A 27,758-nucleotide genomic window follows, 5' to 3' on the forward strand; every position below is an offset into this window, starting at 1 on the left:
CAACAAATAAAATGAAGCTAACCTTAAAATACTTTGGAAGAAGAAGTGTCTAATAGAAACAGAAAAATAAAACCAGAGCAGCCTCGCAGTTAAAACATCAGGTTTTGAGGAATACTTGAGAGACAAATTTCTTGGATTGACTGTAGAAGGGTGACAAATAGGCTTCTTCTTTAGTTATTTATTTTGCATTTCTTCAATGTACATTTTATAATACTTAGAACATTTAGCTTAAGTACTAGGAATAAAAGATATTGACTACATATTAATTCTTTCCAAGTTTTTAACCATCAATATGAACACTCTGTCATTCAGCTAGAATTCTGATATAGGGAAGGCTTTTAGGAGAATATGGATAAACCAGGTGAATTAATATGCCCAAATAATGCCCCAAAAGATCATTACAACACATTGCCTACTGTGAACCTTTTTTCTCATAAATAAAACCGTCATCATACAAAGCTTCATTTTGATTATTAAAGCTTTTTGCTGTACTTAAGAACGAACAGATTTTAATTATTTAAGTCCTTCTCTGTTTGTTTTGCCATGATATTACATTTATTGCTTCTCTGTAATAAAGCAATGTTATTTTGTAATAAAAGAAGCAGATTTTTCTGAAAAGAATTAAAGGACTAAAATTGCTGACTTTGTAACCAACAAAGAATCTATCATATAGCTAGTCTGAGGTCCCACTAAGAATTAAAAACCAAGAGATATTGCTGAAAAAAAAATGGAATCATTTTCTTCCCTACACAAAACCAATATTCGCATGACTATGCTTGGAAATTACTGCAAACACCCCCCCACCCCAAACAATTTACCATACATTTTTGCAGAAATCGGAGAAATCAAAGAAGTTTTCTAAGTATAAAGCTGTAAAAGGTTCAGTCTTAAGAATTTATTTGGACTATTCTCTAGTTGTGTCCACATAATTGCTGTACTTTATTCTTCTCTTTCACCCACATGTATTTTGCCCTGTTACTTGCCATATCTTGTTATTACTGCTTTGGAGAAAAAAATAACCAAGCACCTACTGTCCTTTGGGATAATGATCAATGCTTTATAGGACCACTTTTATTTGGAGGGAGGGCATTACCTGTGGTTAAAGGGAGGACCGATGCATTATGTAGCAGAAAGAGTTTGTTATTTAGTTTCTGCTTCACTAATGATTCACATTTTGTGGACTAAGCACCTATCAACCTCTGAACTGTCTTACTGTACATATGCTATTGCATGATTTTTTTTCATTCCTTAAAAAAGCCAAACAAACATCTTTTGTTTTATCCCAGTTTATTTGTTTCTTTGACTGCAAAGTAATGATTGACATGCAGATTCTCTTTTCCACGCCTCTCCTTTCATTGCTGAGTATGACATCTCTAGGGAATTATAAATAAAACCTGTGCCAGATCTGCTGCACAGGTGTCTGGAGTACAGCATGCTCAGGTGCCTCACTGTAAATCCCTGAGAATATGAAGTAAGCACAAGCAGAAAAAAAATACTCTTCCAGAAACAATTCTGTGTTTTGAGGGGCCTTCTGCATAAACCCCCCAAAGCCAGCAGCCAGTTATTAAAGACTGTGTAGCTTTCTCCCTCTCTTACCTTTTTTATCGCTTTACCTGTACATCTGTCCATCTATTTCTCATCTATTTTTACATTTCATTATGCTGTGCTTGCTCTCCAGCTCTCTTCTTTTCCTTTCCTGAAGACACATTTCTATCTGGCACAGAAAATAAACTCAGATTGCGGGTAGTTATGTTAATCTAATTCAATCCTCTGTGGGCTAGGAGTGAAATTCTAATAGTGGAGCTGTTGAGGGCTTTTTTGTTAATGGCTTGGGGATTACATTGAGTTAAAGGCTCATTTCCTAATCAAACAGAGAGGGAGAGAGTGACTCCGAATATTTATGAGTCTCCCAGCGAGAGTTAAACATTGAACTCCAAAAGCAGGATTTCAGTGCTGCAAGAAAGAGTTAAAACCCCTCAGGGCTGCTGTGGAGAGGGAAAAAAAAAAGGAAACCAGTTAAGCCATCAGCATTTTCAACTGCTGTATAACTTCAGTTTGAGAGAAAATAATCATCTCACGAGCTAAAATGGAAACTGTAGCAAGATATTTAAAACAAAGTCAAGTGATGCTTCAAAAAGGCTCTTCTTCAGTGAAGCAGGATGCACGCAGTGCAGGCAGCCGCCTAACAGAAACTCCAAATAAATACTCCTCTAAATGAGAAGGATTGGAGGGTGGGTCGCCTTTTTATTATTAATGCCTGGAGGACACAATTTAATTTTCTAATGCTTTTTATTTTTGTTTTGACTTAACTCTTGGGTCACCTTTTCTTTAAAAAAGAAACAAAACCATAAAGGAATTATGGATGGGTCAATATCTAAATTGTCCTCTCTCTGTTCTGTAGACTGATACCTTTTGAGGCATTTTTTCTGTCCTTCAGTTTTAGCTGGAGTCTTGTATCAAATAGTCTAGATGAAGAACTGTATTTGCTGTGACAGGAACGATTGACCAAATTAATGGCTGATTGCTTTTGTGATGAGTTCATCATACATGCGTGGGCAGCTTGAGTAGACCTTTCTGTTGCTGCAAAAGAGCAGGCCTGCCTGCCTGCAGCAAGCCCAGGACCTCTGGGCTTCTGAGGGCTGGTGTGTTGTGAACTAGACAGCAGTAAGTTTTTTTGCTCCGAGCTGGGACTCAGAAAATTTGTCTGCAGCAGGTGAACTGCACAAAATCCAGACTGTGCCATGATCCTGTCTCTCTTCTGAAAAGAGGTCTTGGAAAGGAACGGGGATAGAAACCTGTTGTTTTCTGACACATGGCCAAGTCAGTTCTCTGTGTTCCTCAGTTTCCCTCTTTGTAAATTGATATGTGACTGCCATTAAAATAACTCCAAGATCTGCAAAAAACAATCCTATATAAATCCCTAGTGGCTGATTTGCCCATGGGAAAAACTGCGAATCACGGGCATAGGTGCATGTTTGAACACAAGAGCGTTTGTGCTGGGAAAAAGAGTTGCCCCCCTTCACTTTGTTGCTGTTGTTTGGTAGGGGTTTTGGTTTTTTTTGGTTGCAGTTTTTTTAATGCATTCTGTACTAGCCACCAATAAGGTTTTCTGATTTTGGCATAACTAGGAAATAGAAGACTAACTTACTTCTTGTGTAACATTCAGTGGTGTTGTCCTATACACTAGGTCTGAGTTTAGTGTTAGTGACCCTTGCTGAGATGAAGCTCCAGGCTTATTGCTCCAAAGCGGTAAATTCTGACTAAAAACGTAAGTCACTGTTTCATCTGGAGCCGTGTGTATCAATGGTCATCCTGTATGCACCAAACTTGGCATTTTTGCTGACATGTCTATCTTGGATGTAGCACCTTGAGGTAAGATTTGGCATCTTGCCCTAGTTTTAAAATTATTTAAAACTGCGACCTGATGTGAGTGCCTGAGGCCCCTTTCTCTTTGTGCTCTGTGCCTGGACCTGCTGAGGAGAGCACCATCAGCTAGAGTGTACTTTATTAAATGCATTTGAGATACATATTAATTGTGCTCTTTCCCTCTAATCACTGGAATATACAGCAGATCACTTTGAAACAAAAGCTTTCTGTGGCTGAGCTGTAAACTGTGTGGCATTTTTTTTTCCTGCCTTCTCCTTCCCGTTGCAGTTTCCTTTCTTTTTGCCTCAACATTTTCCTCTCCTGCACTGTCACTATTCTGCTGTGGCCAGTTTATACTTAGATTTTCCCTGCCGACCTTTCAGACAACATACACTTCCTTCTCCTCTGTTTATCCTTTCCAGTGCTATGCTGAATCTTATGAATGACTTGCTACTGTTTACCCTGAAGGTGGCTGCATTTCAGCGAAGCTTTGCCCGGCACATATACATTTTATGAAGAACTGGGAAACTGAAAAGTGTTCTTCAATTTCCCCAAGAAAGCTACTGTGTTCTTGCATGCTACAATTACTTTAAAAATATCATAGTAGAGGAATTTCAAGGAAGGAAATACTGCAGGTCTAAAACTTTAAAATACGTAGTTTAATTGACATTATGTCTTCAAATTAACAACAGTTTTAAAGTCTCAGCCCTCTTGAAAATCTCTAGAAAAAGTGCTGCACCTTTAGGGGAAATTACTTTTATTGGAGGAATGAATCTTGCAACTAAATCTTGCTGTTTGGATACTGGAGAGCATATACCCAGCACATACGAGAAGGAAGCATAAGTGGCTATTTTTATTCATTAAGGAGTTGCTGCCCTTTCCTTTCCCCCAACCATGTGAGATGCGAATGATCCTGCTCACAAGAGTTTCACGCTGCTCTCAGAATGGATTCTCTTTTTCTTCGTAATTGTGTTTGCTGGATCAGCAGGAAATGTACTCCACAAGTTCTTCCCCCAGTCTTCTCTGATCACCTCTTTGTAGTAGGCCTGAACAAATGACTGGTAGCTGTGTACTAAAACAGGCATTTAAGTCACATCCCCCTAAAGCTCACAGGACCTAGAGGGTGACTTTCTGGGTGAGAAGAAGATATACCTGCCACCAGGCTTGCCTTTCTTTTTGTTTGCTTTTTTATTCATCCTTAGACCTTCCCCCTCCAGCCCAGGCTTCTTGGACTTTTTAAAATTGCAGTTATTGTCACTGGCAGATTTTTCTACTTCTTCCCTTTAAATAAGAAATTCTTTCCTGTTGCATCATGTCCCCATGGCCTGGTACAGGAGGTTCCAACCTTTCCCTGTTGGGAATGTAAACTCAAGTAGATTGATGAAGAGCTCATGTGAATAGGATTTTCTCAGTGATACTTTTTTTTATCTACAGTCTGTAGCACTGAAAGTGTGGTAACACTCAAGTTATAAATATTGGTGAATGCTATCTTTGCATGGGAGAGGGAGACAAGGATTTTCTGAGTGCAGCATTGGCTAGGAAGAGATTACTTGCATCAGCATCCTCTCTAATGCTCAGAAAGACATTTGAGGAGCCTATCTCATGTCCCACTGCTTTTTAGGTGGAATCTGCTGTGTACAGCTTTAATCATGTTCATGCCAATCTTTAGACAAAGGTGTTTGTATCAGTGCTGTTCTTCCATTCTAGCTCTACCAGGCTCCCTGTTCAGTTCAAGGTGAGCCTCTTCACTGATGAGGTGTCTTTTGCCCACCTCTTAACTGAGTTCCTGCTTCCCCAATCTCAATTCTCTGTGGGGAATTGCATGATCCCAGCAAAATGCTCTGTGTTACTGCAGGCTTTGAGTATGGTCCTGTTTCGCCCCCCATAACCTCTATTCTCGTTTTCACATTGTAGATAACCATGATTCTTCCATTCTTCCTGAGCTTTCTTCCCATCCTTCTTACTCTCTTTTTGCTACATAGGATTGAACCTCACTTTTGTGTGTCTCTAAATAGGCTCTACTCTTGTGATTCTCTGTAATGACTGTTCATGCCATCTACTGCCTGTGCAGCCCTTTCTGCGAGGGTCAGCTGCTACTCTGCCTTATACTCCCTGCACAGAGAAGTAGTTGGGGATAGAGACCTACAGTTTCTTTGGGCTCTCTGTCCTGTACAAAGAAATCAGATGTGAGGATGCTCCTTGTGCTCCAAGTATTTATAGACAGGTTACTACTGTGCTGAAGTGATGGGCCATACCTCTTGGTAATACCATGTTGACCTGGATACAGCAGTTCCAGCTCTGTAATCTCTCCTGGCACATGGGTTTGGGAAATGTGTGTTTAAGGAGGACAGAATTAATGGTGCTGCTGCTATGTTTGTGAGGAGTTAAATGATGGGGGATGAGAGTCACAGCTTCTCCTGAGGAATAAGGGCTAGCCAGAAGAATTGATTGTCTTGGCTTATTGATCCTTCAGGAACAGCACTGAAGTGATAATGCTGTTCCTGCCACTTTGAGGCACTTTGTACCAGCAACAACCTCTGTTTACCTAGGCTAGTGCAAAGGAAGAGCTGCACTGTTGCTAACTCATTCCAGAAAAAAAACCATGCCAGACATGTTGAGTTTGCCACTTGTCTGTCTGCTCCCAGAGAGAGGTGACTGAGCAGGGGTAGCTCAGAATGTGTTTGTATTTTATATTGCTTAATGGAGATTGGCTGCAAATGGTAGCTTGTGAAATGCATGCTGAGTGTTTGCTGGCAGTGTCTTGGTCTGAAGCATTGGTTGGATTAGATGGTCTTTAAGGTCCTTTCCAACCCAAACTGTTCTGTGATTCTGCAAAGTCTCAGGCTGTCATGTCACAGGATATCCATCTCTCCCATTCCTTTTTTTCCCTTCACCTTTCTGGGCAATTGGCAGTTACCACTCAGCCGGTCTTGCTTCACCAACTTGTTGAACCAGGGTGGTCCAAGTGCTTTTTATCCTGTGATCCCAACGCCACCTCCTAGCCAGGAGCCAGCCCACTTATGTGGGCTGATGGGAAGTGGATGATGAAACATCCCACCTCCTTTGCACTGAAGCAGGTGCCCTGGGAAGCCAGGTATTTCTTTCTGGCCTCAGGGCAGCAGAAGGAGAAACACCCACCTGCTGCAGGGGCTGCTGGAGGAGCAGTGCTTCCCGTCACTCAGCCACACCGCCCCGTGCGCGCATGAAACTTGTTCAAGGAGCACAGCACTGAGAAATGTCAGCTCTGAGCGTCTGTTGGGTGCTTCTACAACCACAGGCCTGTGAGAAGTGGAGGCCCTGACTGTGTCTGGGCTCTCAGTTGTCCAGTAGCACAGTGGGCTGGGGAAGCCCTTGCACTGTTGCCCCTGAGGCATCGGTCGCAAGCAGCTGATGATCTGGGCTGGCTCACACCCTTAGCTGGACCGCTGCTGGTAACTAAAAATTTTGGACTCTCACCTGTGGAAATAAATGAGCAGATTACTCATGATGCTGCCTATATCCTTTCGTCTCTGCTTTGTACTTCAACAGGCTCTGCACCATTCTCTTCTTGGATGTGTTGTGTTTTGAGGAGCTTTCCATAGCAAGGTCAGAAGACTAAGAAATCTTGGGGCCACTTGGAGCGCATTGCAAAATCTTGCACAAAGTTAGGAGGGCCAAAAAGCTGTTGTGAAATGCTTCTTTGTTGAGTCAGGCCAACTTGTATAGAGAGACATGCAAATAAAATACAGAGCCATTTAATTACCCTACATATCATTTCTATACTTCATCCTCTTTGATGTTGCCAACAACTTTATTGCAGCACTTGATGTTTGACTTTACATCTCAACCATGTGAAACGAGATGATGAGAAAAATTGCAGGTTTTTTTTTAAAGAAGAAAAGTGTCTATTCCACAAGATTTCAGGGAACAACTAAAAAGTAATGCCAGCTATATTCTTTAAAAAAAGAGAGATGATATTAATAACCACCAATGCATAATAAAATATATAATTATGTTTCTTTGGGACTTGATCAGTAGCTGAACATTCAAGGCTCAAAATAATGAATTTAATATAGTATGCAATATCATATGTTATGTAATGTAAAATTATTATCTACTACTTAATAAATCTCATGCTGTGACTGTTCTACTTCTTCTTAACTAGCTCTCAGACTATAGTGATGAGTTCTACTGGCGGCTTTGGATGTTGCTTCTGTTTTGCTCTTGTTTGTATCATGATACATTCCCTACAGCTGGGGCTGGTGCATTTAGCCATGAGACAGCTTCTGTTTGAAAGAGCTCCCAATTTGATTCAAAACAAGAGACTACTGGGGTAAAGTCAGTCAGGAAGTCTGTGGCTAGAGGAAAGAGGAAGGCAGCTGAGATGGGAATTTGTGGTAAAATATTGCTGAAAGTGTGGCTTCTTGGGAGTACAGGTGACTTTGCTTGATACAGACTTAAAAAGATACCAAAAAGAATATAGGCCTCTATTTTCTTGTGTAACACTGGTCTAATTCTTTGCTTTGCAAAATTAGCACCTCCACTTTCTTAGCTGAGAAGAGAGCTCTGCTACCTGTTCTCAGTATCTTTACATACTGAGTCTTTTCCTCACTTTTTTCAATGAGGGAATCATCTTTCTCTGTATAAAGAAATGCTTTAAATGAAACAAGTAAAATACCATATCACATAAAATTAGTCTTGGTTTTTTTTCTGTGTCATTCAGTGACAAAGTTATGGATGGATTCAAAAAAGATATCCCCATAAAAGCATTTACTGGACATGTGGACTCAATAGTGGCCAATTACATATTAGGTCCAGAGGGAACCGTGTAAGCCACAGGCTGCCAACATACTGATGATGAGGTCTGCAAAGGTTCAACAAGGTTAAGAACAGGGGAAAAACTCTCCTTTCTTATAGTCTTTCCCTGAGTGAATATTAGTGTTTGATATCAGAGGTAGAATATGGGACTAAGTCTTAAGTTGACCTGTGTAGCTCTGCTAATAACTTTTCTTGCAAGTGAATTTAGTGTTGTCACTTTTTGCAGTTGCTTACATGATACTCTGTTATAGATATGTAGAATTTTCATTTTGGGATATCCAATCTTGCTTACCCTGAATGTTTTTCTCCAGCTGTAGGTAGTGTTTCTAAAGCTGCTGAAGTCCCTAGGATAGAAAAGCTATGCCAACTTAAAAGTAGTAGTGAAGGGGGAAGATTGCTTCCATGGAGCAAGACTCAGCTAAGCAGAAATTATTCTTCCTGAATTTACCCTTTCTGTATGGTACTGTGCTCCTTCCCACTGACTGCATGGTTCTTGAGGTAACATTTTCAGGGCAGAAGTTACGCCTAAAGGGAAAGAGGCAGTGGGTTAGAGGACCTTGTCAGGTATTTATGTTTAAGGCCACATTATGCAGCAGCTGGGAGTTTGTTTCTGTGTATCACATCCTTTGCTCTGTAATGCTGAGCCCTGCAGAAGGTTTAGTCACCTGATGGGTTTTGGTTTGGTGGCGTGTTGAGGCAGAGGAGCTTTGCATTGCTGTATCATCAGCTGGCGAAGGCTTCTTGAAGCAAATGGTCACTGCAGTAGAACAGCCAGCAGGGCCCTTGTCTTGCTGGTACTTGTTCCTTGTAACTTTCTCAGTGGCTTCTGGCTTCGACTTACCCATCTGTGAGTGAGAGGGAGTGATATGGTTTCTGTACCTTCTCTCTGCAGTGCAGCACATGGGAAACCTTCTCAGGTTGTACCTGACATAGGAGGAAATTGGAGTAGAAGATATTTTGCTTTTAAGATGAGAGTACAGTGTGAGAAAGAAGAAGGACCACAAACATCTTGCACTCAGTGGTTATATGGTGGAGCATGCTTCTTGTACAATCCTGTGAGCTCAGAGTACTGAAGATGTGCTCTCTTATTTGCTGAAAACTGTGGTTTGGTGTTTTGGCTTTTTTTTTCCCCCGGGATTTCTTGGGCCTTTACCAATGCTGCCATATGTAAATTTGTAATTGTAAACTTGTGTAAGCTTGGAAGCTCATGTACTCTCATGTAATTTTGCTGCAGTATGTGTTCAGTAAGATGTGAAATGACTTCAGGCTTCTGAGCACATTTACTTTCATGGGCCAGAATTCACCTCTGTGATGAGAGGACAGCTATGCATTTTTGGGAGCTAGAAGAGGCCAGGCAAGGGACAGCAGTGCTTCCTATTCTGCTTCACATAGATTGTAATCTTTTGCATATTTCAGTACTTTGCACTGGTAGATACTGACGTGCAGGGGAATCAACCCAAAATCTTTCACACTGAAGTCTTGATGAGCCCTCAAACCTGGAAAACTTGGGACAGGCCTGAAGTATTGGGGAACTGTGCTAGGTTTAGCTCTCCAACCTGCCCAGAAATATTCCAGACTTCCTTTTTTTTTTGAGCCCATCAATAATGTGGGGCAATTATGTGACTATGAAGAATGATTTGATATTGTAAAAACAATTTTTTGTATCATTTTCTATTTAAAAGCAGAGCTAAGCAGGAATTCATGCTGCTGGTTTCCCATTCATCTGGGAACTGCTGCAACTTTACTAAAGGCAGATTTCTGTGGAGAGGACTTGAGCTGCTAATTTGACTGTAGGAGTTTATTTCTGGAATGCAGCAGTGTTTCACCAACGGAGCAGCTGTCCTGGAAACACTTACCACATGGGGTCATTTTCCTCTCTGTGTCTAATCAACAAAGCCACCCCAGTTAATCTGAATCCTTTTAAGTCTCCTAAACTAGACCATAGTGAGTGCACAGAGATCTATAGGACTCTGACCTCCTTCACTTCCTTCTCCTATCATTAGGGAAGAAAAAAAGTCCCATACTTAAATGTCCCTTGAAGGGGAAGCCCAAAACCTTTTCTGAGCATAGAAAACTGTTTCTTAACAGTAACATACCACTGATTTGGTGGGGAGGTGTTGGTCCTGTTTTCCGTATGTGTTTTGTGACAGTAGCTCCAAATCTCTTAAGTTTACCAAATACTTCAGGTTGTGAGATCACAACAGTCAGAGGTGGAAAATCTTCTTGGGTAATTCCATTTCTTTTGTTCTTATCGGTTAGGTTTGCTTTGCTTGCATAAGCAAACCTCTGTTCACTTCTGGGATGACAGTTGTGCAGGTAAATTCCTTCTACTACAGGAGAAATTTTCATAGTTATATAGTTGAAACAATTTTCTAATTTTTTCTTCTCCCTAGTTCTCCCTCATGTTGCCCAGTTCCTTCCTCACTGTTTACACTCTTTGATACTTTTTGGATTCAAGTCCTGTCTCTAAATGCTCTTTGCCTCCAGTAGACCCTATGGGGTTGTTTTTTGCCCCCTGCTACAACCTTGCATCAATCTCTGGAACTGCTGTAGAATCTTTATTGTGGTTCTATTAAGAATGTTTTACTCTTTGAGTTTAGTGACTCCTTTCTCTGTTTTAAACCTGTCTTCAAGGCCAGTCAAAGGTAGCAGTTTTTTGTGTGTAGGAGGACATTCTCTTTCAAGGTTGGACAAGGACTTTTTCAAGAGGCTGCCACCTGGCAAGTCCTGCCCCTGTGGTCTGGGCCAGCCTTGCTGCAGCCCTCGTCAGTGCCTCACTGGAGGTCTGTAAGGGAAGTCTGCATCTGCCAGGATTCAGGGACTGCTTTTTCAGTCAGGTACATGAAACTGAGAACACAAATTACTTTGATGGTTGCTATCTCCTCTTTCCCCAAGCTGTGCTAGTGTAGCTTTTCAGATTATTAAGTATGACTTGGTCTTCCTAAAAATTAACAGTATCACCAAGGACTTTTGCTCCTACAGTGAGTTGTTTCAGAAGTGATTTCAAAAGACACCTCACTGAATTCAGCCAGAGTATTGAATAGTTTCATGTTAGAGTAAACAAAACTCTAAAAAATATTCAATAAATGTAAAATATCTTTTTCTAAATTCTTTGCTTTTCCTGATGAAGTGGATATAATTTTTCCTGGGTCATCCTTATGAAAAGATAGAATCCAAAAGGATAAGAAGGCTGGTGTGGTTCCTTTAGATAAAAGGCAATATAGTTTTTCCTTGCTGAAAGCCAAGGGGCAGTAAGTTGTAGTAGGAAAGCAAGGCTGATTTTTGAGAGATGTTGCAGAGGGAACAGGTGATCAGTTTTTGAACACAGCCTGCAATGATGCAAATCAGAGGGAGTTGGAGAACAACAGTGTGGGCCTTTGAGGAGCCTTTGGTGACCAATAAAGTAATAAATGACCATGCAATGGAGAATAATAGAACAGTGTTAGCCCCAATACTGTGGAAGACCCCGAATGAAATGATGGATTTGTTTTATCTGTTCAAACTAGAGTCATGTTTAGTTAGTCAGAATATGTGAGAAACTGGAAGAACAGTTTTTCCTCTCTTGTTTATGAGCTTGTGTTACAGCAGAGTTCTCAGCTGGACTTCAGGGGCTCCACACTGAAAATGAGTACTGTAGTAGTGTAGGCAAACCTTGATACAAGTCAAACGTATTGGGCTTGACTGATTGACAAGCAGATCTCTTCACCCTTTTCTAACCATTATGTGATGAATTTATAGTATTTGTTCTCATTGGCAACTTGCTCTATGAAGCTTGAACTAAATTTCAAAACAGTAAAAGAGATTTTAAATAAGATTAAATCTCTTTTTTTTTCACCTCTAACCAACACAAAGATTATTGAATTCAAGACATGGACAAATTTAACTGACCACTTTTCCTGTTTAAGATTTGTGCACTGCACAGCATTTGCCTTTAGCCTTTCTTTGTATATGCTTTATACTTTCTGGTAGATCAACCATATGTCCTCTGGCAAAAATGTGCAATTTTTCATAGCAGGATTACTATAATGTATAAGAAATTGCCTTATGAAAGCCATGTATGACTTGTCTCAATTGAAGCTTACTGGGGACAGACAAGTACTGGACAAACAGCTCAAATGCTTAGTGAACAGCTTAGGCAAAGCAGAAGCTGTCTTGGAACGCTGGTCTTGCTTTCTACAGCCCTTAGAGAACCATGAGAACTCTCAACAGATTTTAAGGCAGACCCATACTACTCATGTTTTAGCCCTAACTGACTAACTCCATTAAAATCTAAAATCCACCTAGCAACTCCTGCACTTGTCTGGGCAGTTTCTCAACATCAACATCTTCTAGAGAGACATACAGCCTTGATTTAGAGACATTGTGAAGAATAACCAGCATGCCTCATGACAAGTGGTCCCAATGGCTAGCTCTGGCTGTTTAAAAATGTCTTTACATGATATTTGTCTGGTTTCGGATACCAAGAATAATCTTGTCTTATATTCTTTTAAAGCTAGATTAAAGAACTTTCCATGATTAATTTTCCCCCCACTTACAATTAGATCAGGTCAACCCTTAGCCTATTCTTGGAATTAAATTTATTATGCTTCTCAGATCTGTCATTGGATAGGTTTTGTTTCAAGCAGGTATTAGTTTGACAGCACCATGCTTTTCACTTCAGTAACTTATGTCTTTCAATCTCATTCTGTCCCAACCATGTCATCATTTATCTACACAAATGGGGACGTTTTCCAAGAAAAATACCCCATATCTGAATGCTTTTAAGAAACCCTTTGACATTGCTAATGGTTTCACGACTTTCCCAACTGCTGCAAGTCATATGCCATGTACAGGTATTTGTGTTCAGCTGGACTGCCAATAATCCTGCATGTGGTCAGTTTGAATTAAGCCAGCCTTTTGGAATTTTTAAGCCAGAGCAGCTCCTCAATCAGAGCTGCACAAACACACGTGTTAACACAAGGGAGGAGGCAGGACAAATGTGGCTCAGTTGAGAAGGATGGTCAGATCTCTGCTTTCTGCAACAGAGGTGCCTTAAAGAGCTTAAGTAGAGGGACTTCATTTTTTTACAATTGAATTTGTTAAAGTTAACCTCCTAAAGGAAATAAATAGGCAAGGACAATTTAGTTTTATGCTCTGTGAATGTAGCACATATTTGTGTCAAATTAAGGGAAAATCTACACTTCTGCAGAGGGCAGGAAGGGATGTCATTCATTGGCAATTTAAAATACAAAATCTTACACTTAAATCCACTACAGAAAAAAATTTGATACGCTCCAAAAGCCTTTGGGGTTTGCCCATACTCTATGTGGCAGAATGTGGTTGTGTTGCTTCAGGAAGAATTTGGGGAAGAAGTCCTGATTTGGGTGCTTTTATGTTCATAATTCCTGGCTTTACACAGGAATGAATATTAAGAATGCAGTTACTTCAAGGAAGTTGGACTCTGAAAAAGAGTGAGTTTTACATGAGGACAGAACCAGTAGTGTGTTGCTAAGGGCACAATAGAATAATTCTAAGAGAGAATGGGTTTTCTTCTGTCTTTCAGGATTTTAGAACATTTGATTATTTTTTCCTATATGTCCCCCTGCCCTGCCTGCTATAATGCCATGAGAAGGCCACTTTCTTTCATCCCCCTTAGCAAAGATATTTAGGCTAGTCAAAATCAGACCCTGTGAATGAATGTAGTAATGAGGTCCATTCATCAGTCTCAAATAGAGGTGGCCTGTCCATCCATAATTTTACCATCAGTTTTATTCCTCTTCTGTTAAATAAGAATTTGATTATCAAGAGTGCAATGGTAAGTGCTTTACCAAAGAACTCCTGCACCAATTGGCAGGTATACTGAATTGCTTGTACCTTCAGTATAGCTGTATCCCTACAACGTAAATGCTTACACTGTGAAATCAAGGTAAAGAGGCTTCATACATCAGAGTAACAGCTGCTGCAGTGAAATACACCCTTCTTTGTACTTTCTCTGACTGCGATTGTTTGTGATATGGGCAATCCAAGACTTATGGAAATAGCTTCTCAGCTGGTGTAAACGGGTAAAGCTGCAGTGAAAGCAAATGAGCTCTGCCACTCTACATCACATTACTATTTGGCTTCTGGTGTCACTAGGTAGATGTTTCCTTGCTTTTAAGTGGTCAAGTTTTATGCATGTAGTAAGTAACTAGAGGGTTTTCAGCAACCTGAAACAACCCTAAGCATGGTTTCAGCCCAGGGCTTTACTTTCTGACTGTAAACCTACAAGAGGGGAAATGCTCCCATCAGGTAAGTGGGACACTGGTGAAAAGTGAGTGAGAGAATCTGGGGGAATGGTAGTGACAGACAAGTCTCATTTGTGGTGGCAATGTGGCATGACAGGCCAAGGGAGCAGAGTGGGCAGGCTGTAGACATTGGCCTTTGTACGAGGGTGGATTGCACTGTGTGCAGGCAGGACACCAGCAAGCACTGAGGGGTGCTCTGGTGAGATGTTCAGCTCTGGGCACTAGCAGCAAAATAATGCAGAGAAAACTTGGAAGGTAGTAAGAGAAGAACAACAAAAATGATAACAGAGCTGGAGGGATTGTTTTTATGAGGGAAGATCAAAAGAACTAAATATGTGAAGCTTGGCTAAGTGATGACTAAGAAGGGAACGTGAAAACCACCTACAACTGTTTGAAAGGATATAAACACTAGAGGTGAGCAAACAGTGGGGACAAATAGTCTGTGAATTTGAAAGTCATTTTCAGTTCAGCTGTGTTTCTGCCTTTAGTAATCACTTTCTGTTAAGACTTGTGCTTTACTGAAAATATTTTCAGGGAATATTACACTTGTATATTCAAATGCTTCAGTATCTGCAAGGGAATTCTGAAATGTAAATTCAATCTTCAAATTTGAAATTTGCTTTAGTTTACATAAATCCCCTTGTGTATAGTGTATACATTGCACTAATCAACAGTATGCAAATTTTTTGCATGGCAAGTCAAATATATGGTTAAAAACTGTATTTTCAGTTTTAACATGGTATTTGTATGCTCTCCTGATGCAATTACTTAGTTAACCAAGTAATGCAGGATAGGTTCCAACTGCTTTCTATCAGCTTTGCACAAAAAGGTGAGACATTTGCTTTTGTTGATGGGCTGTATATTTACATGTTGAAATTTTGGGGGAGTTTTTTTTATTTGAGAAGAGTTAAAAGTCATTAGACTCCAAAACCACAGCACACTATGTGTATAAGGGCTGTTGGTGCACTTTTGTGAAGTCATCAAGGTGTGGTTGGGCACTGTGAGGGAGGTCTTTTCTAATTTTTTGGTGCACAGTTTTCAGATGAGAAAGGCGAATTTAGCTCCTGTGACCTCCATGGGCATTTAGAGCAAATGAATTAAGAAGAAATTTCAAGATGAGTATAAAAAAATATTGTGGTAATGGTGAAATTTTCTCCTCCTGGAGGTCCACTTGTCATTTAAAGCTCTTGGGCAAGGCAGTGGAAGTGGTTCCTGGGCAAGCCTCAGGTGAACTGACTAATTCAGGAAGTCATTTTTAACTTTGGTGATTTTTGAATCAGGCATTAAAATTCCACGTTAATACTCACCAACAGGCTTTTCTAAGCATCTTTCCCTGTTAATGCAGGATTGTTGCCTGCTGCCCAGTGAATAACAAGAAAGATATGGTCAGCTGTGCAGATACCCACAGCTACTTCCAGAGGCATTTTCTTCAAGAGCGTATGTACGCACGCGTGCGCCCCTGCATACTGTACACAAAAACTACAGGCTTTGACCTATGCAAACACACCCCAAATTATTGCTTTCTATAAACAAATTAGCATACTTTAAAAGGTGAAAATCTCGATAAAATTGTCTGCCCTGTTGTTTATGGTGTGAGTAGAGGATGCACTACATTACAGAGGGGTTCACATTTCTCTCTTCTCCCCCCCTCTCTAAATGGACGTGTGCTCCGTCCGTTTCACCATTGTTCCTGCCAGCCCGATCCCAGCAGGGGTTCCCTAATTAGCAATCTCTTCATTTCCAATCAAAGCACAAAGCGGCCCCAAAAGCCTCTCTTTATGAGGGAGCTGAGTGGTGGCTGGGGACGTGGAGTGGGATAATTGCCTTCGCCACTGGCAGCAGTAAGCAGCCTGGCTAATTCATTATTGTAATAACTTTGCTTGTCCTTGGGGAGGGGGGGCTAGGGTGAGGAGGACTGAGCCTGGCAGTGCTAGCTGAGGACAGGGGGAAGGGGGAATCCAGCCAGAACTGAGGTAGAAGATGGGAAAAATTGGCAGGAAAGAAGAAACCTTTCAATATTTTCCTGCCTGCCTCCCCCCCCCCCCCTTAAATAAATTGAGGGTTAAATTAATTTGTGGCATGGTAGCCAGTGCTCCCTGAGCAAGACTGCCACGAGCACCCTCTGCTCTGCCCTTGTCATGGTCACAGAGAGGAATGTCTAGAGAGGTGTGAAGGTTGGCCCCAGGAATGCTGGGGAGGCTGGGGCTTGGAGGATTAAGAAAACTCAGGAGTTGCCTCTCAGTTCAGGCAGGAAAAGCTGACACTCAAGCTGAATGGCTGAGGTACCCACAGTTTGTGGCTTTCAGTGATTCACAAGAAGTCACTGATCCTTGTGTGGAGATTGCATGTTGTATATCTTCAAAGGAGTCCAGAGCTGTCAAATCCTATAGCAGAGCTTTGTTCTTATCTATTGTCTCTTTAAAATACATTTAATGTATTATAAGACTTGCCTCTCTTTCTGTGGGCTGCAGATTTGTGTTTGCTGGAGCTCTGTTGGCTTTCAGGAGCCATCAGAGCTCTGCCCTTGTGAACAGAGTGCTAAGCTGAGATGCCAGCGACTGACTGAGCTGCCAAAGGGAACAGGCAGTGGTGGTGCCTTCTTCCTCTTCCTTGAAGGGAAATGTCTGTGGTGTGGCACAGTAAATTTATTAGGATTTTGGTTTTGAAAAGTTTGCATATTTTAAGTAGGTAAGACCAGTCATATAATTTCAGACCCTCTGGTTCTTCTTTTTTTTTTTTTTTTTGTGCTTATCTCAAATTGGTGTGGCAGGATTTTGTTTATTCCGTCTCACTGATGGGACAGCTCTTTTTCTGAATTCCTTTGAGCTGATACTGCTGTGTACATTCATGAAGCCTGTCACTCTGAGATGGTCACCATTCATGTTTCTGCACTGAAGTGGCTGGTAATGAAGCTATATGTTTTGCTGTCAGAGTTTTTTTTGAAAATTATTATTTCTGACATAAAACATAACTAAAGAAACAGCGACATCAAAATGCAAGTGCCAAACATGCAAATCTGTGTGTGGCAGGAGCAGTTTAAAATTAAATCATACCCTTGCGATAATTAGTGAACACTTAATTCTGGAGATATTTGTACTGTATTTGTGTTGTGGAGAGGGACACAAAGCAAGTCCCCAGCCTGAGGGGCATTTCAGTGATATGTAACAGATCCTTTGAGTCCCAAACTGTTTATCCACCTAAGATGCAAAATGTTTACTGGGAGGAGATGTTTTTGAGGTAGTTGAGTAAGGCAATGGAGAATTAACAGCTATTTGGAGCAGAATTTATAGGTGTTGTCCAGACTCCAGTGAGCAGTGATGTTTTCCCAGCTGCCTTATGCTAGGTGCTGACCTGCAGGTTTCTCCACTTCTCAAGCAGATGTTCAACCTCTTGGACACTGTGCAGCGCATGGCCGAAGGAATTTCAGCAAGAACAAAGTTCCTCTGCCTGGTACCAATGTCCATAGAGATAATGCTAATGTTCCAAGAGAAAACAGGCCTGTTCATTTTTATTTTTCCATGATCAGTGCTGTAGTCCTGATTGCATTGTGCTTTTTGCTGTCTAATGTAAACACCATACAGGGAGGTGCATTCAAATAGGCCAATGAGTGCATACAATGAGACTTATGGGGGATTTCAATCACTTGCTCTGTGTCTTGTGCCATTTCTCTGCTTCTGGATCCTTTTTGTCAAAGGATCATTTTAGCAGTTGTGGGGGATTTGCATGTCCCCCAGTTTGCCCAGTTAATAAGTTGCAGCAGTGGCAGCACATAGGATTGATATGAGCTCCTGCAGATAACTCTGCTAGATAAGAAAATATCCCCCTTTGAACATTTGCGGGATTCTCCATCATGTGGTATGTCCTACCCTTGCTTTGCCTTTATCTCTCCAACCCATTTAGAGTGCTTTAACTGTGTGGAAAGTGTGGTGACCAAGAGTTAAAACCAGAAGTGGATAGATTCTTTCAATCAATTGTTTCCTTTCCTTGTGTTTCCATCTGCTTGAGAATGAGGATAATCTTGAATCCTGTTTCTGATGGTTAAAGACAATATGGATCTTAAGAGCTTTTGGTAGATAAACTGGGGAGAGGCAGTTCAAAGGATGGAAAGACAGCTGACATGCAGCACATTGGCCTAAGGTTGATGGGATGCCAGGGCATGGACAAAGGTTGATGAATTGGAGTAACAATGGGCATTTTAGTCTTGACTTCACTTTTAGTCTGAGACCCTCAATTGTTGCATTGTTAGCGATTGCTTGTGGAGAGGTAAGAAATTGTGGCAATGGGCATGAGAAGGAATATTAATGATCCAATTTCCAGCTGAGTTCCACTCCAAGGCCTCGCTGGGTGATGTGCATTTTTAATCATAAGGAGCTGCTTGCAGCAAGGCAGGCCTGTGTGTGGAACCAGAGTGTGTGAGACCACCTCAGAGCTCTGCCTGCTGCTCAGGGGAGACACAAGGCTGCTCTGCTTGCTTGAGTGCCACCACAAACTAGGCTGGACTGTGACAGTAAAACCCAGATCACCACTAGAAGTGGAACCAAGGAAGAGGTACAGTAACTGTCTTGAATAGCCCAAAACTGTTGACTGGAAGAAATCAGTGAATTCAACTGGAACTTTGGGCCAAAATTGGCCCTGACTCAAAAGGGGCAGAAATATAATTTCTAGATGCTAGACATGTGCTATAGATGTGCTGAATTTCCTTCTAGCTATTTTTGCAGTCTTGATGGTTTCTGTGATAGGGTCTTCTCACTTGTTTGTATTTCTGGAAAATGTTTTCTTTGACTTTTGAGGCCATGCAGTCTGGCTGAGCAATATACCCAACAGTTGCTTTGATCTCTCAGATACACAGAATTTGGGAGAACCCTGGAGGTTTTCTTTTCTTCTGAGGTGCTTTTCAATCCAGCCTTTCAGCTACAGAGACCTCTGCAGTAGTCCCTTGGGAGCCCATCATCACAGGGTTCAAGTAGCCAGTAGGAGTTGCTGCTGAGGGTTGTGCAGGCCTCCTTACCTGGGGATAAGTCTTCTATGATCATTTAACAGTGGGACATGCAGCTCTGTGCTTGATACATGTTTGGGAATGTGCCCCCTGCCTACTACAGCTTACCTGCTAAGCTTCAAGCTCCATGTCTCAGGACAGCTCCCTCTTTACTTGTTCTAAATATTTTACTCTGTCTTGGTGACTTTGTAACTTTGCCTTTAGGGCTAAATAGCTGGTAGTCACTTGCCCCAGTGTTTTATTTCCACAGTTGTCTAGTGTATGTAGCGGTGCAGAAGCACAGCCTTTTTGTGGCAGAGGTGTCTGATACATCTCAGGGGCAGAAGAAGCAGCAGCCTCGCTTTCTCAATACAGGAGTGTATTGTTTCAGTGCATGCTAAGCAGGACAGTCATTCCACCTAGCAGAAGGCAGGGGTGCCACACTCTCTCACCACAATGCAGGAGTTCTGGGAGGAAGACACAGCTGTCTCACATCCCTTCAAGTGTATATTAAAGCCAGAAATTAGAACTGATTTTCCTCTTAGAGTTTTCAGCAGCCATTCAGTTGCTTCTTGGTATGAGAAAAGGGCTGAAGTAATGCATGCCCAGCCTTTGTAGCATCATGTTTTGGGTATCTGGCAGAAAAAAGGTGCCTGGTGTTTGATATCCCAGTACTCTTGCTCATTATTTTCAAGTAAACAAGATGAATCTGAAAGAGATATGGGAAAACTCCTGGCCTGCTTTTTATGCCATTAAACCGAGAGCTACCATTCTCTGGGATGCTCTGTGCTGATGCAGCTATCTGTATTATTCAAGCAAGGGTTAGAGAATTGCTGCAGAGAGATGGAATGCTTTCTTGCATAGGAGGAGTTTCTGAAAGAACACACCTGAAAAATACAGACCAGCCAGGCCACTACGGCCTGCCACAGTGCCAGAGAAAATGCCAGCAGCTCTAAACTTCTGTTTCACTAAGGAATAAATGTTACATGATTTGTGCACGAGGGAGGGAATTCACTGAAGTGGTTGAGGAGGGAGTGGAGAGAGGATGGGAGGAGGTGCCTTTCACTATATAGTAGATGTTGCCTCTGGCATGAGTGCAGGACAGTGAGCAGTTTATACATGTTGTGTTCATGCAGCAAGTCTGGCCCTGAGAGAGGCACCTTTCCACTTGGCAAAGCTGCCTCGCTGCTGCTGCTGCTGCTGCTGCTTGACACCCAAGCAGCTAATGTGCCTCCTTCACAAAAGGCTCTGCTTTTTTAAATGTTTAAGCCTGCGATTCTGTTGGCAATGTTCCCTCCTGGCAGAGGGAGGGGGCTGACAAATGGGTATAGTTTACTGTGATTTTAAAAATCTTCTGGAGGGAAGATGGATTCCATTTGCTGAGATAGGTGTTTGTTGCCCAGGCAAAACTCCCAGCGTATTTACAGCAGCTCTGCAAGGTCTGTGTGTGTGTGGTAAGCGTGTGTGTGCATGTACATGCTTGTGTATGCCTTTATTTCCATGCTCCGGCTGCCTGCCTCTGATTTAAGGGCAGGTTTTATTCCCCAGCTGCCTCAGGGCTCCTCTTTTCTGATTGCATTAAAGTCTCCGTAATTCTCCCCTCGTTAATGATTGGCATATTTTTACCTCTCACTAAAGGAGCTTGGAGGCAACTCCCGTGGGGCCCTGCTCGCCAAATGAAACAATTTCATCCTGCTCCAGAAACGCATTAAAAAGGGTTTGTCAGGATCTTATCGCTAGTTAGGGAAAGCTAATCAAATTACTTCTATTTATTAGCTGCTGCAGCAATGTGTCATTCCATCAAGTACAGGTAGTGGGACAGGCAGGGATTGGTGCTGAGCTCTGTGCATCCAGCGCTGCTGCCCTGATCTGCACTACAGCATCTCTTGCCAGGGGAGGCTGAGGGCCAAGAGGAGCTGTGAACTTTCCAGCGACAGTGCTTCTGTCACCATTGCCATGGCACCTCTCATCTGCTGCCCCTCTTTGTTCGTCTTTTCCAGTGCACTCCCAAAATCCCTCAGTTGTGGCATTCCTGAGCTTTTAACATTGAGTCCGCTGCTTCTGTATTTGCCTGATCACTTCTTGCTCTTGCTGATTGTATTTTGCTACTATTTGTTTTGAGATGTTTTGGATTTTTTTTCTTTTTTTTCCCTTTTTTCCCAGTACATTTGGTCTGTAGAAGTAATTACAATTGAGGAAGTGGGAAAGAAAGTGACTGAATCTGTGGAATAAACTGCATACAAGGACTTAGATGAGACTGAAAAGGGAACCAACTATTGCTGGACTGTTGCTGATGGCATGAACAGTAGTGGTTTGTGAAGCAAGAGGTGTGAACTCAGAATCAAGCTCACTCTTTTATTGATTTCACATGTGGAATGTCCTTCATGCACATGCACTGTGCACCTGTATTTGCAAGCATGTATGCACTCCCACTCTTGCACTTGATCATAATTCCCAAGGTGTTGTACCCTCCTGTGGGCTTGCTGCTCTCTCAGAAGGGACGTGGAGGCAGGTGCCTCACATGTGCTTTCAAGCTTTAGAAAGTAGAGATCTGCTCCACCTTTTTACTATTCCTTTCATCCTCAAACTAAGAGCAAGGAAATCTGTGGTGTTGAGATAAGCATGAATTGGACAGTGAAAATGGCTCATTTCCAGGTAAAACTGATCTCACATTAAAAATCTCCCACATGAATAAAACCATGTAGTGGATATATTTGCATGAAGTGAAGTGTGTCTAAATATAGTTATAGTGACTCACAATGACGATGTTGCTGTGCACGTGTATAAATCTTTGCTGTTTCGTTTTGTGCACACCAACATTTTCCCTCTAGCACAAAATCCTGGGACAGCAGTGAAAGCACAGCCTTCTCACGTATAAGGAGGTGTGTAAACCCACTGGTGTGCACATGGTGTGTGCTGCTGGTTGTGCTTAGGGAAGGTTTGTGCTGGCCCTGAGGATTTTGCAGTTGCATGTAACAGCACCAATGCATGCTCCGTGTTTGCACAGAACTGATGGAGTGCTTAGAGGCTTGACAGGGTTCTGGCACTTCAGGCAATGATTCCTGGCTTGGTGGGGGGCAGGCAAGTGCCCCAGCTATTATAACAGTGTGGACTGACGGTAGGGTGGGGGTGGCTGGCAAGCTGCGGAGCCCTGAGCGTGTTCCTGGGAGCGGAGGTGTAGCAGGACTAGCGGGGGGTCCGGCCCCATCAGCCCCACGCAGCGAGCCACGCTCCAGCATCCTCATTATCCACACAGTTCAAAAGGCAGTCCTGAGCGAACCAGCGCGCTCCACAAAAGGCTGTATCGATTGGGCTGTCGGAGCATTTCCCGGGGTCCTTTATATCTCTTTGCCTCCTCGTCAGTAATGAAGAGGCCGAGCGCAGAGAGAGTCAGCAGACTCCCAGCTGCTGGGATTTCTTCATCTTCTCATCAGGATTTTAATTAGACACGTCCGAGAGGGCAGCACCGTGTGAGGGCAGGCGGGAGCTTTATCAAGCAGGCCACTTCTTTAATTACTGTTTACTGACAGATAACAAGGGAGGGGAGGTGGCAGCAGATTGTTGTAGGGGAAGCGGGGAAAGGACGGCAGTCCCCAGAGTGTGTTCTCAGCAAAGAAGGCCTTGGCTAGGATCGAGTGGAAATTGTTCTGCTCTCCCCACCCTGACATGCTGTTTACCTGTTGCCAGAGTGGGAAAGGTTCCCCTTGCCCCTTTCCTAGAGGGCAGAAGATAGATCTGAAATGTGTTAAGGCCCAGAGACCCAAGGAATCAAACATACATTTGGTTAGAGAAAAATTAGAGAGCTTGCTCTTCTAAGCTACCAGGATCCTCACCTGACTGGCCCAGTGCCTTCCCAGCCCTGGGCTTCCCTGTGGATTTTCTGGCACTGCACAGTAGGAATCAAAATTATTTTCTTCTCCTTCTGTCTGGAACTGTCAGCCCTTCTCCCTCCCACTACCACCATGGCTGTTTTGTCTGAAAGAAACCTTCTTCCATCTTTCTATGTGTCTTCAGCACTGGTGGTATGAGGACAGTCTGCTCTGTGATTGCTTCTGACATGGCCTTGATCCCTGCTGTCTTTTGGGCCAATTCTGCACCTGATATGAATACTAGCTTCAGCCAATCCTCTTCTGGTTGGCCCTAGAATACACAGACCCCTCCCATCTTCTGTCTCCTTCCCCTTAAGGTGGTTTTTGGTCATCATTTGTATCCCGGCTGCTGTGTCCTGTGGGATCATAGCCCTGTTTTCAGTTTTGTGGAGCTACCTTGTGATTGTTTTGTCTTATGACAGGGGAATGGTGTTCACAGTCCCCCACAGAGCAAGAGGCTGGGTAGATCACTGCTCCCTGGCTCATCCAGCCCCTTGGGGCAGACAGTGCCTGTAGTGGAGTGCAGCAGCTGGTGTCCACGAGAACAGTCCTATGGTGAACTAAACTCAGCAGAAATTTTCTCTGAAGATCATATCCTTAGAATGTCTTGGCTGCATTTTTATCCACTGTAAGGCAGTCTGATGCTTCCAAAGTATTCTTGCCATCCCAAAATGGAAGATGACGCGTGCCAGAGCTTGGTTTCTGTTGTTGCCAGTGAACTCCCACTGCTCTGAGCAGAACAAGATCTGGAGGATGTGCTTGGGATCAGCAAGGACTTGGTAATTGGACTGTTGTTCTTTCATTTTGCTACGCAGTAGCGAGCAGATTATAGAGCCCACACATTATAGATTTCCTGTCATCCCTCATGAATCAAGCTCCACTGTCTTATTTACTGTCGGCCAAGGCCTGTGAATAACATCACCCAGGGATGCGCTCCCGAGCAGTTGTGCAAACACACAGTACAGAGCCATTGCTTGTGCCTTTGAGCTGCCAGCTCGCCTTCCCCCACCACAACACCTACGGCAGAGAAGGGTCCTCTGCTTCCCATCTTCATGGAATGGCTCCTGGCTGCTCTGGGAGCTCACAGTTTGTAACACTGGAGGCAAATCTGTGTTATCTAATTAATATTAAATCCCGCATTTTTAAGTTTATGACATTTCTGGTCACAGTTCTGGCTGTTGTGCGCACTCATACCTATGTGCACCAAGAATGTGGGCTTCCAGTTTCCAGGGAACCATTTTATATTAAATCTGCCTGATTTGTACTCAAGGCACAGCACTGGACGTAAGGACACAGGAACAGCTCTCAGCCTCATCAAAGACTGCTAAGAAATTCTGCTGTTCTACTTAGAGAATGTAACATATGATAGACTTGATTTATCAGAGTAGATCTTCTCAAGTTTCCCAAAATTCCAGATCAAGATTTTGAAAATGTGTGAGAAATTGAGTCCAGGTGGGAGATATGCTGAATGGGCTAACACTCTCATGTTCCCCACCCCTCTCCCTTTTTTGTTTTTTTAAACTACAGTTAGTTTCCCTGGAAGTGAGGGGAAATTTGGTTTGTCTACCGCAAGCCAGCAGGCCAGTTGCAGCCTTGTTCTGGATGTTCCTATAAACTCTCTGGCCTTCCAAATGACAAAATTGGATGCCCAGGAGTAAAGTTAAAGGGACTGAAGTGCTAATTCGTTTCTGTTAGGCAGGTTAGTACTTCTGTCTTGGAAATCTAGATGTTAGGCAAGATCTGGGGAATGTATCTTCAAATAGTAAGAGGCTTTGTGCAAGAGGAAGTGATTAAAGCCATTTGCTATGTCTGATGTTGACAGAGCTAGAAGTAAATGGGCTTTAATTGCAATGTGGCAGATTTCAGTTTGATGTTACAAACTGGTGCTGATACAGAAGCATTAGAACAGACTGTCTGAGAAGGGATAACATTTTTGACAGATATTTTTCTAGCCTGTTTTGAAAGAATAATGCTGCCATAGCATTATCCATTGGGATGGAAGGATACATCTCACACCTGACCTGGTCCTAGCCCTATTTTTATGACTGTGAGATGTTAAGACATGTATGTCCAGCTGATGCAAGCTTGAGATGTGTGCAGGTGCCTCTATCAAATAAGCACTAACATCTGTGAGGTACCAGGATAGTTTACAACGGAGTACAAGTGCTCCACATTCCTTCAAAGGCCTGCCATCCAAATGCTGAAATACCCAACCACAGTAAGTCTTCAAAAGATGGCAGCAGCACTCTTTCTTGCTTAACCAACTTCCTTAGTTTTTATCTGTTTCCACTGCTTCATACAACAGACAGACTAGTAGCACCATCTTTTTTTCTTTACTGTTGCATCCAGGGGGGTTTAATTTCAGTTGATTATATCACTGCTACTTTCCATTTCTTGTTGAAATTATTATCCAAACAGCACTTTTTATATTTTAAAGAAAACATCCTGAATTATGCCTTCCTTCCATTTGGAAACAAATCAAGAAGATTCCTCTTTGCTAAGCTCTGAATCAGCTAGTGTCAGTAAGTGGGGCCACCAAACAGGACTGGAAAGACAGTGCAAGGGGGGCTGGGCAAAAAGGAGAGGAGGGGAAGCAAAAGTTATATAGATGAACAAGAGGCTAAGGCTGTGGAGTGTGGGGGAATAGTGTTTGGAGGGGGGAGATGAGGGCAAAGGAAAGGATTAGCATGGGAAGGCAGAGACAGTGAAGAGAAGAAAGTGGGCTGGGGTGGGCTAGAGAGGAGAGAGGCATGACTTGGATTGAATGGTTAGAGGAGCCTCTGCATCATGACTTCTCAGCTATCACCAGGGTCTGAAATTCACTCAGTGTTTCATGCTCCTCATGACAGTTTTCACGAAGGAGAATGAGCTGCCTTTGCAGCCTGTTTACTCTGTTACTATGGCTGTAGTGGCCCAAGTGAAGGATTCGTCCCGCCTGATAATCCACAAAAGTGTCATTTTTATACTTCCTGTAAGAATTTCTTTGCTGTAAAAGTAACAACAAACTCTAAAAATGGCATTTCAAATGGTACTAATACAAAAACTGAATGATTGAAAAAGACCAGTTATCCTCTTCAAGCAATTCTGTCTCCCTGACTGTGTGTCTTATACAACTCATGTTTCAGCTACATCACCGTGTGCTGTTTCCTTCACAGGACCCCTGCCTCATTCACTGCATGTGATGGACCTGCTCTGAGGTAAATCAGAGTTACACAGTGAAAGACACCATCTGTAGGACCCCTGCCTCATTTGTCAGGTGTGTATTGAGTGAGACAAGGGACCGCAGGAAAGAAAGGGAAGCTTTTACAGTAGAGGCAGTGAAATTCTGACCTGACAGTTGACTTCTTTTCGTATGTGACCATTTCTATATGATAGCTTTTGGGGTTTTTTGAAGCAGCTGCTATGCCAGGGGTTGTTTAATTGTGTATTCCTTATTTTATAGGGGATCTTTTGGTCCCAAAGGACTTTTATTACAGAAACATTGAGTGCTTAAAGCTGCAAATTAACTGAATGAGAGTCCACTAAACCCAAGGTGCTATACTAGCACCGATCAGGCAGGGTGTTGGTGTCTTGGAGTAGGCAACCAGAATTAGCAGATATGTTTTAACACCGTGTTCAGTCATTCATCCACAAAACGGGAATAAAAATACCCTCTCCTCTCACAGAAATATGTGGAAATAAATGATCTTGGGGTAGTGAAGCTCTTGGACAGTGTAATGACAAACCCATAGAAAAACACATAAGGAAATTAATAAATCTTTAGAGCTAGGTTTAAATAATGTGCAGTAAATAAGGCCTGGGGCCACACCCTGAACAATGAGCAGAAACCAGCATCTCAAGTAGCTGCTCATTACATAGGAAAAATCCCTTCTGAGTGCAGTCTGAGATGAGGTACTGTGAAAAAAAACCCCTGATCCTGTAATTATGGACTCTGAAATAATACATATGTACCTGAGGGTTAAGAGTATTTTTCACAAGTAAACACAATTGTGGTTTTTCCTAACTCTTGACTTCACTTGTAGTCTCCTCTATTTAGCACATAGTTTTTGTCTTTGTTTCCTGAGTCCTGTCAAGTTTTGCAGATCTATGAGCTTAAGATCATTTTGTTCCAGCCTTTCCATTTGGATTAAGTGCTGCCATTTCAGGTAGCTGCAGATCAACTAAATGCAGGTAGTCAAAACCTGCTCAGTTCTATATTATTTATTCCACGTGTTGTAATCTCCACTGAGGTGCAGATTTATGAGTGAGAAAGGCAGATCTGACCCTGTAATTTGCCATCATGAGCAAAACTGACATTCAGATGCTCTTGTTCTTAACAGTGAAGGAATTTGGGATATTTGAGAACTTACAGCCTACTAACAGTAATTAAAACAATAAGTCCCCCAGCAGCAATATGCAAGAGGACAATGTCACTAGGGCTAGGAAATTTCTTTAGAAGTTTTTGCTGTAATGTATGCAGGAAGAATGGCAAAGCGTAAGGAATTACTG

The 27,758-nt window shown here is 42.4% G+C and overlaps 1 protein-coding gene across 3 annotated transcripts in view; it reads left to right on the forward strand.

The window, feature by feature from the left end:
- Positions 1 to 27,758, forward strand: part of ESRRB (estrogen related receptor beta) — a 135,589-nt gene that overhangs the window by 9,275 nt on the left and 98,556 nt on the right. The window contains exon 2 of one of the 3 annotated variants that reach the window (XM_050975426.1): positions 26,426 to 26,526. The exons of the other annotated variants lie outside the window; for them this stretch is intronic. The gene's annotated coding sequence lies outside the window, so the exon portion shown is untranslated. The remainder of the gene's footprint in view (positions 1 to 26,425; positions 26,527 to 27,758) is intronic. 3 annotated transcript variants of the gene reach the window in all.

This window comes from Serinus canaria, chromosome 5, assembly GCF_022539315.1.
Source record: "Serinus canaria isolate serCan28SL12 chromosome 5, serCan2020, whole genome shotgun sequence".
In the NCBI taxonomy this organism is placed as follows: Eukaryota; Metazoa; Chordata; class Aves; order Passeriformes; family Fringillidae; genus Serinus; species Serinus canaria.